The sequence below is a fragment of the Oratosquilla oratoria genome, chromosome 10 (assembly GCF_046742065.1).
Source record: "Oratosquilla oratoria isolate Oo_2021 chromosome 10, ASM4674206v1, whole genome shotgun sequence".
NCBI classification, from domain to species: Eukaryota; Metazoa; Arthropoda; class Malacostraca; order Stomatopoda; family Squillidae; genus Oratosquilla; species Oratosquilla oratoria.
Genome location: NC_134786.1, coordinates 22,039,762 through 22,049,761, shown reverse-complemented (window position 1 = coordinate 22,049,761; position 10,000 = coordinate 22,039,762).

Below are 10,000 nucleotides of genomic sequence, written 5' to 3'. Positions count from 1 at the left end.
CAGTCTGTGATAAAAATATATGGATATCGTCTACTTTATCTCTTCTTTCCAACACAGTGGGTCTTTGTTGAATTTTACGAATGCGTTACGACATTACTTTATATATACATATATATATATATATATATATATATATATATATATATATATATTGAAGTATGGAAAACGAATGAGCGGAAGGGCGATGAGCTAAACATAGGGAACAGTTGGATTTTTATTCATTGACGTTTCGTCCTCAACAGGACATTATAAAAGTACAAGTACTTTGAGAATGTCCTGGTAAGAACGAAACGTCAGTGAATAAAAATCCAGCTGTTCTCTGTGTTTAGCTCACCACCCTTCCACTTATTTGTCTTCCATACATACGTATACATATACATATACATATACATATACATATACATATACATATACATATACATATACATATACATATACATATACATATACATATACATATACACATACATATACATATACGCTAATAAGAACACATACGTATACATACACATATACATATACGTATACATATACATATATATATACATACATATATATATATGTATATATATATACATATATATATATATACATATATATATATACATATATATATATATGTATATATATATATATATGCAACAGTAATCACATAAAAGACGTGAATAAAGATATTTTGCTGAAACCACGAGGAAATCAACGATCGGATTACTAAACGTTTTCGTTCACTTAAGAAATGTTAAGAAAGTAAAAAAGAAAAAAAAAATCAATTCGAGAAGGGAGACGCCATTTAGAAATAAAGTATATTCGGCCGTAAGAGAAGAATTGAACCAGCCTTTCATTATCTTTGAACTCAAGTATATTACCGCCCGCGAAAAAGTAAAATAAGAGTAACCAATATTTAAACATTTGGTAAAATTACACATTTTACATTTATATGCTTTCTCCTTACAAAGGTTATAATAGTTTGTGGCAAGGTTAACTTCACAAATATAAATAATATTTATGAACACACAATGGTTTGTTTAATCATAATAATTTTTGTTACAAAAATGAAAATCGTGTTAAAGGGACACTACAGTAGTGGCGTTACCCCACCATACCTCTTTAAACCTTAACCCTAGCCAAAATAATATATATTTTTTGGAAATTAAATATATTTATCCAAGTACCTGGAAGGAAAGGGTATCAGAATATATATGGTTATGGGGGTCTATCTCCAAAGCCCCAAGAGTTCATGAACAAACAAACAAACAAAGTGACAGACAGACAGAAGCTAATACTTTATCATAGTAGATATACATACAAGAGCAGGGAAAATATTCGTCAAACAGGTATTTACTGTGTGCCATGTCTAGGTTGTGAAAAGGTTTACATTGGTGAAAGTTTCCGTGGTATTGATAAGAGAATATTGGAACATAAATATGATATGAAAATATACAATATGAATAATGCCATTGTTAAACATAGATTCGATACAGGCCACAATGCTGACTGGATTAATTCCAAGATTATGAAATATGAAAACAATACAATGAAACGTTGATGTTTTGAATCTGCGTTTATATCCCTCATTGATAACATAAAACAGAACAGCGGATTTTTTGTAATAGATAAACCATTGGCTATTTTAATAACCAAATAACAAGCAATTTGCGCAAATTGTGTGTACACCCCTTTTTATGTTTGTTTCTCCCCGCAAGCTCGGGCTATATAAGGAGTAAAATGTTTGTCAACTGTGTTATTTCTGAAGAAGCCCTGCTGGGCGAAACGTCAAATATATTGGATCCCATACTCTGCGTTTGGCCTCTCTCCTACAGTGCTGTTGCAGTCGTTGCTGCTTTTATTCATATATATATATATATATATATATATATATATATATATATATATATACATATATACATACACATGTATATACATATATATATACACATATATACATACATACATACATACATATACGTGAAGATCTGGAATCCGGGATTCAAATCGGAAAACTGTGAGCACCAGAATGAATTTAAGGATTTGTTTGACCGCCGTTTCGATTCCCGTCCAAAGACGCGATTGGAGGTGTACCAATTGTTCACAATGAAGGAAGGGGGAACAGAATGAGGAGAGGGTCTCAAGAAAAAACGACTAAATTGGAATCAGACATAACAAAAATATAAGATAAAAAGAAAGAAAGATAGAAAAAAAAAGAGGAAGAAAAGGAAGAAGACTAAAATTGAAAAAGGGAGGGACAAAAGTAAGTGAAGGGGAGTTGAAAAGGTGCACTGGGAGACCGCTTTTGAGAAAGAAGGTCGGACAAAAGCCACCTGGTGAGCAAATATCAGATCGTACAGAAGCAGACTGAGACTGGAAAAACAGAACAATGGAATTAGATGAGGTTACTCCTCGTCCCTAGATGAATAGGATTGAGATCAACGCACATGTTTATGCAGTTGCTATTAGTTTCCCATGCTTCCAAGAATACTCGTAGTCTTTTCTTTTTGTTGTTTTCTTTGTGTAGAGTTTTCACTCCATCCCATTCTATACTGTGTTGGTGTTCTGTAGTATGTTTTACAGGGCCAATTTCGTTTCGTCTCGCCCTACTGCACGTTGGTGTTCTTGTATTCCCGTGGCTAGTTTCTTCTGATTTTCTCCTACGTATTCCATGTCACAGTCCGTGCAGCCTATGCGGTAAACTCCATCGGCTAGTTTCGTATGTTCTTCCGTGTCTTTGACTTTGGTGAGATTTCGGTGTAAGGTATTGAGGGGTTTGGGCGCCACTTGTACTTTGTTGTCTCCTAAAATTCTGGTAGTAACCTCAGAGGCTCCTCTGATATAGGGAATTGTGACTCTGTATGTCATGTGTGTTCTTTGTTTTGGGGTGTCGGTGCGTCGTGTCTTTGTCCATTCGTATAGTTCTGCTGGGATAGCCGTTGTTCCGGAAAACCTGTAACAGATGTTTTCTTTCAGCCATCTGGGATTCCACAGTAGAACAGACTTCGTTTGCTCTACTCCATAAAGTCCTGATCACGCTCCTTTTGTGGCAATCTGGATGGTAGCTACCAAAGTCCAACAGTCTGTCTGTGTGTGTGGGCTTCCTGTAGACACTTGTCCTAAGGGTGTCACCCTCGCATTTGACGTTGACGTCTAGGAACGGCAGTTGCTAATCTTTCTCCAGTTTCATTGAAAGTTGAATGGCTGGTTCGATACTGTTGACGTGACTGAAGAAAGGTTCTACGTCCTTCCTATCCAAGATAACGAACACATAATCCACGAACCTATGTAAGTATGTATGTATGTATGTATGTATGTATGTATGTATGTATGTATGTATGTATGTATGTATGTATGTATGTATGTATGTATGTATGTATGTATGTATGTATGTATGTATGTATGTATGTGTGTATATGTACGTATGCATGTATGTATGTATGTATGTATGTATGTATGTATGAATGTATGTATGTATATACTGTATGGATGTATGTATGTATATATGCATGAATGTTTGTATGTATCTATTATATCTATCTATCTATCTATCTATCTGTCTGTCTGTCTGTCTGTCTGTCTGTCTACCTACCTACCTATTTGTCTATCTATCTATCTATCTATCTATCTATCTATCTATCTATCTATCTATCTATCTATCTACCTATCTATCTATCTATCTATCTATCTATCTATTTATCTATATATTTATCTATCTATCTATCTATCTATCTATCTATCTATCTATCTATCTATCTATCTATCTATCCATCTATCTATCTATGAATATATCTATCAATATAGATGATTGGTGCTTAGCTAACTGGATCCTGAAAGATCGAACAGTGTTGCAAGATATAGCTTAAGGTCCCATTCGTTGACTATGTGACCAATTTATATTCATTTCGCTGTCAATTAATCGTACGCCATAATAGGACCTTAAGTCATGCATGAACGCGTCGTATTCTCTTGTACTGCTCTTAACATCTTAAACATTTGTTTTGTCCTTCGCCAGCTGGTTTTATGCAGCAGAGGAAAGCCTTTTGCACATCGCAAGTATGAAAAGAGAATATACGGTATCTAAATATTCTACTTGATTTTCATAGATTTTTTTCTTATTCATGGTATCTGTCTAGTTGTTATTCGTTCCATCTTCTCCTTTGTCATTGCTTTTAATCACTTCATCACGCGGACGTCATTCAAGGATTTTATTGTGGCAGCCGACGTCTCACGACTCGGCTATACGCCACGACATTTCGATCGAATTAGATTCCGCTATGAGTCTGACCACGAAGTGAATGAAATCATATGACACTTGCAGTGTACTATACTGTGCTTCAGCAGGCGACGTTTGTAGAGAAAACTATCTTTAGCACCACTGACCTGGGACTACTACCATCTCAGTCAAGGATTGCTGTAAATCAATTCGGTGACGACTTTTGTAGATTTTGTTCAGGCTGAAGACTGAAAACGGCTTCGCGCATATATACGTACATATACGTATATGTATAATATATATATATATATATATATATATATATATATATATATTACAATAAAGTAGTAGCCTCTGTCTGTCTGTCTGATTGTTTATTTGTTTGTTTGTTTATACACAAACTCCTCCTAAGGTTTTAGAGATAGACCCCCATAGCTATATATATTCTGGTACCCAATCACTCCAGGTAGTTGGATAACTATATCTAATTTCGAAAAAAAAATATTTTGGTTAGCATTAAGGGTTAAAGCTAGGAGGTTTATGTAGTATCCCCTGAAGTCACGTAGTATTTTTTGTGACATAAGAATTAATATGATTAAACAAACAATTGTATGTATCCATAAATATTATTTACATTTGTTAATTTAATGTTGCCACAAACCATGATAGCTTTTGTAAGAAGAAAGCACGTTTATGGAAAATGATTGTATAATTTTTACCAAATGTTGAAGTATTGGTTATTTTCATTTAATTTTTGTGCGAGCGGAAAAAGTTCATCACTAACTCTTACGTTTTTGCAGATAAACCCCTATAACTATATATATTCTGAAGATAAACAAAGTAGATACATTTCTTCACCTTTCAGCAGTAGACATTTATTGTCAATCCACACACATGCACACAAAAGTATGTGTACACATGATATTTGTGTTTGTGTATGCATATATTTTCAAACTAGGGTTTCCCAACTTCGTGAGGGGGGGGGCGGACACCTGGGAAGGGGAGTATTTAAAGCTATAATTAAAATATATATATTTTGGTTAGGGTTAAGGGTTAAAGTTAGGTGGTTTATGGTGAGGGAACACGCCACTACTGTAGTCCCCCCTTAAGTTATTATTTTTGTAACATAAGAATCAATATAATTAAACAAATCATTGTATGTGTTCATAAATATTATTTATATTTGTGAAATTAATGTTGCCACAAACCATGATAGCTTTTGTAAGAAAAAAATCATTCAAATGTAAAATGATTGTATAATTTTACCAAATGTTGAAATATTGCTTATTTTCATTTAATTTTAGTGCGGTGGAAATTTATTATTTACAAACTCTTCCTAGGTTTTTCCAAATAAACCCCTATAACCATATATATTCTGAAGATAAATAAAGTATATACATTTCTTCACCTTTTAGCTGTAGGCATTTATTGTCAATTCACACACACACACACGCACGCAAAAGAATGTGCACATGATATTTGTGTTTGTGTATGCATGTATTTTCAAACTAGGGTTTCCCAACCTTCGGGTAGGGGGGCGCACATCTCGGAGGGGGAGTGTTTAAAGCTATATTCAATCTAAAAATATTCTGGTTAGGGTTAAGGGTTAAAGTTAGGTATGGTATGATTAGGTTAGGGATTGTTCACGAACTCGCAGCAACGCGCGGGTAATTGGCTAGTATATCTATATAAACACACACACACACACACACACACACACACACACACACACACACACACACACACACACACACACACACACACACACACACACACACACACACACACACACACACACACACACACATATATATATATATTCTGTTATAAACGACAGCAAAAGAATTATTCATTAACCTTTTCCGTGAGTTTTCAAGCTTGCGAAAAGTAAAATTTTGATAGGGGGAAAGGGAGTAAATCAAATTTCCAAAGCTCATAGGAAACAGAAAAGTTATAATGAACACAAAAATACAGTACACAGTAAACAAAATACAAGAAATGAGTACAAAAAATACAGCAAAAAACAAAATACAAGCAGAACAAATTAGATATCAAGCCGTTTCGCAGATTTTTCTGCATCCTCAGTTGAAGAGAATAAGATTGGAAAAGGGAATATATTTAAATTAGATGGAAAGCACGGGGAGAAGTCACCGTGTAGTAACTGGGGGAGGTCACACGCATGACCACGAACACATACATACATATACCAAGGCTTTTTCCCCCTTCCAAGGGAGGTAGCCAAAAAGGGAAGGCATAAAAACACTCCCACCCATTTCATCCCTAAATACACTCCACACCCCTCCCACCCTCCCTCTCATCTGAGCACCTCCTGGATGACGGGTCATCCCTGCACCCTGCACCACGAACACGGTATATATATATATATATATATATATATATATATATATATATATATATATATATATGTGAATAAATTCGCTAGTGGACAGCGACATCAATCATACAATCTAAATAACCGTCGCGCAGAGGATTCGAACCACCGCCAGTAGACTCAAGAGAGTCCGTAAGCACCCGCCTTAGACCACTCAACCATAGACGATCTAAAAGTGTATGAACTCGTAATCTATCTGATTACCGAGATGGGGAGGGTGCTAACTGCCCCCCATATAAACCCCCTTTTTACCATACACCTAATCGCACCAATGGGAATGGTAAGGACTAGATCGAATCCCCCTCACGCTTCTCGTCATCGTAACTATGTGAATAAATTCGCTAGTGGACAGCGACATCAATCATACAATCTAAATAACCGTCGCGCAGAGGATTCGAACCACCGCCAGTAGACTCAAGAGAGTCCGTAAGCACCCGCCTTAGACCACTCAACCATAGACGATCTAAAAGTGTATGAACTCGTAATCTATCTGATTACCGAGATGGGGAGGGTGCTAACTGCACCATTCCCATTGGTGCGATTAGGTGTATGGTAAAAAGGGGGTTTATATGGGGGGCAGTTAGCACCCTCCCCATCTCGGTAATCAGATAGATTACGAGTTCATACACTTTTAGATCGTCTATGGTTGAGTGGTCTAAGGCGGGTGCTTACGGACTCTCTTGAGTCTACTGGCGGTGGTTCGAATCCTCTGCGCGACGGTTATTTAGATTGTATGATATATATATATATATATATATATATATATATATATATATATATATATATATATATATACATATGTTATATACATATATATACATATATATCCTCCTGGATCCCCTTTGAGTCTTATTCTAATTCTCACTCTCGTATTTCTTTCTTAAGCGTCATACAACTGTCAAACTTCCTTGAATAGTTCGACATGGAAAATTCTATTCCAATGATTGAAGAGGCTACAGTTACAGTTGGTGGCAAAAGGCCATTTCACTTCATGTAACGTTATCTAATATGGTTTCTTTTTTAATTCATAGATACAAGAAATGTGAAAATTCATTATATTTCTGCAAATCATATACGCAAATCTTAGGATGTACGGCAATAATAAAAGGCCTGTATGTTCTTTGATATTCTTTTTCTACATTTCCTTATAACAAATATTGCAATTTCAAAATTCAAATTTATTTGCTTACATCTGCTTCAAGACTTGTTGAAGAAACTGTGCTCCTTAATCTCTCTTAACTATCTTACTTTACTGGGTTAACCAACACGACCGACATAAATACTTCCATATATGTCGACCTCGTTTTGTGGTTTACACCTAGTCCTCTCTCCACCCCTTCTTCCTCCTTCTCTTCCTCCTTCTCCTCCTTCCACCCCTACTTACTCCTCGTCCTTCTCCTGCTTACTTCTATTCTTGCTCTTCCTCTTCTTATTCCTCCTACTCTTTCTCCTCCTCTTGTATCTACGCCCTCTCTTACTTCTACTTTTACTTTCCTTTTGCACAAATCACCTCTTCCTCCTTTATATTCTCCTCCCATTCCTCCTCCTCTTTTATACTTTCCTCCCACTCCTCTCCTTCCTCTTCTATATTCTCTTCCTCCTCCTCCTCCTCCGCCTCCTCCTTCTGCTCCTCCTCCTTATTCTCCTCTACTTTCTCCTTCCCCTTTCCCTTCTCCACCTATCCTCATTCTTCTCCTCCCTTTCCCCTCTTTTCCCTCCTCGTTCTTCTTTTTCTTCCTTTCTTCCTCCTTCTCCTTCCCCTTCTTTTCTCCCTTTCTCCTTCCACATACTCCACTTCGTCCTTTTTCCTCTTTCTACTCTCCTCCTCCTTTTCTCTTCTGTCCTTCTTCTTTGCCTACACATCTCCCTTTTTCTTTTCCTCCACTTGCACCTATTTTCCCTTTCCCATATCCTCTTCTCCTTTGCCGTTTCCAATGCCTTTTAACCCTCTCCTCACTCTCTTTCTTTATCTTTTACCCTCCTTCCTATTCTCTGATATCCTCTCTTTGACCTTTTCACCTTACCTCTCCTTTCATTTTCTGCCCCGTTCTTCTGTTTCTACTTTCTTTTTATTTTATCCTATTATTTTCAGATCCTCTCCCTAATCTCCTTCTCCCTCCTTTCGTATCCCTTCATACCCTCCACACGCACTCCGTGCTTGCTTGCAGTTTACTTGCACAGCGCTCCACTGATGAGTTACGCTTAACGGCGCAGAGAAACCCATTTCCGAAGGAAGATTTTTTCGCATCGTCACGTAGTCAGTCTGGCTGTGGCTGCGCGTTAGGGGACGGGGGTGGGCGATGCAGGAGAGGGCATCGGGTTAGCACAGTGGTGCTGGTGGTGGGGGGGAGGAAGAGAAGAATTAATAGGAGAAAAAGAAGATAAAGGAGAAAAAGAAAAAGAAAGGAGATGAAGGAGATGAGAAACAAGAGGGAATAAAAGGAGGAGAAGTAGAAGGAGAAAGGATAGAATAAATTAGAAAGAGAAGAAAAAGAGAAAGGGGAGGAAAATAATGAAGTGAACGAGGGACAAAGGAGATAAGAGAGAGAGAAAGAAGAAGGAGAAGAAGAACAGGAAGAAAGAAGAGAAGGTGAGGGGGGAAAAAGGAGAGGAAGGAGAAGTAGATACAGGAGAAGAAATGAGAAGAAAAAGAAGGAGAAAGAGAGGAAAGAAAAGGTGAAGAAAGAGGTAAAAAGAGAGGAAGTAAATGAAAAAAAAAGAGAAATAAGATGAAGGAGGAGATGGAAGAGAGGAAGAAGAAAGAGTAGAAGAAAAGAGGAGAAGGTAAAGGAGGAGGAGGGTAAGTAGAATAAGAAGAAGGAAATAAAAAAGGTAGGGGAAAGAAAGAGGAAAAAGAAGAAGTAAAGGAAGGAAAGTACAAAAGGAAAAAGAAGAAGAAGAAGAAGGGAAGGAGGAAAAGAAAAGAAGAAAAAGGGAGAAGGACGAAGGAGACGAAGGAGAAGGGGAACAAGAAGAAGGGAGAAGGAGGAGGAGGAAAAGAAGAAGAAGAAGAAGAAGAAGAAGAAGAAGAGGAAGAAGAAAAAGAGGAAGAAGAAGAAGAAGAAGAAGAAGAAGAAGAAGAAGAGGAGGAGGAAAAAGAAGAGGAAGAAGAAGAAGAGGAATGATAATAATAAGAAGAGGAAGAAGAAGAAGAAGAAGAAAATGAAGAAGAGGAGGAGGAGGAGAAGAAGAAAGAGAAGAAGAAGAAGAAGAAGAGGTGGAGGAGAGAGGAGGAGAAGAAGAAGAAGAAGAAGAAAGAAGAAGAGGAAGTAGAAAAAAAGGAAGAACAAGAAAAGAAAGAAGAAGAAGAAAGAAGAAGAAAAGAAAAAGAAGAAGAAGAAGAAGAGGAAGAAGGAAAGAAAGAAAGGAAGAAGAAGAAGAAGAAGAAGAAGTAGAAGAGAAAGAAA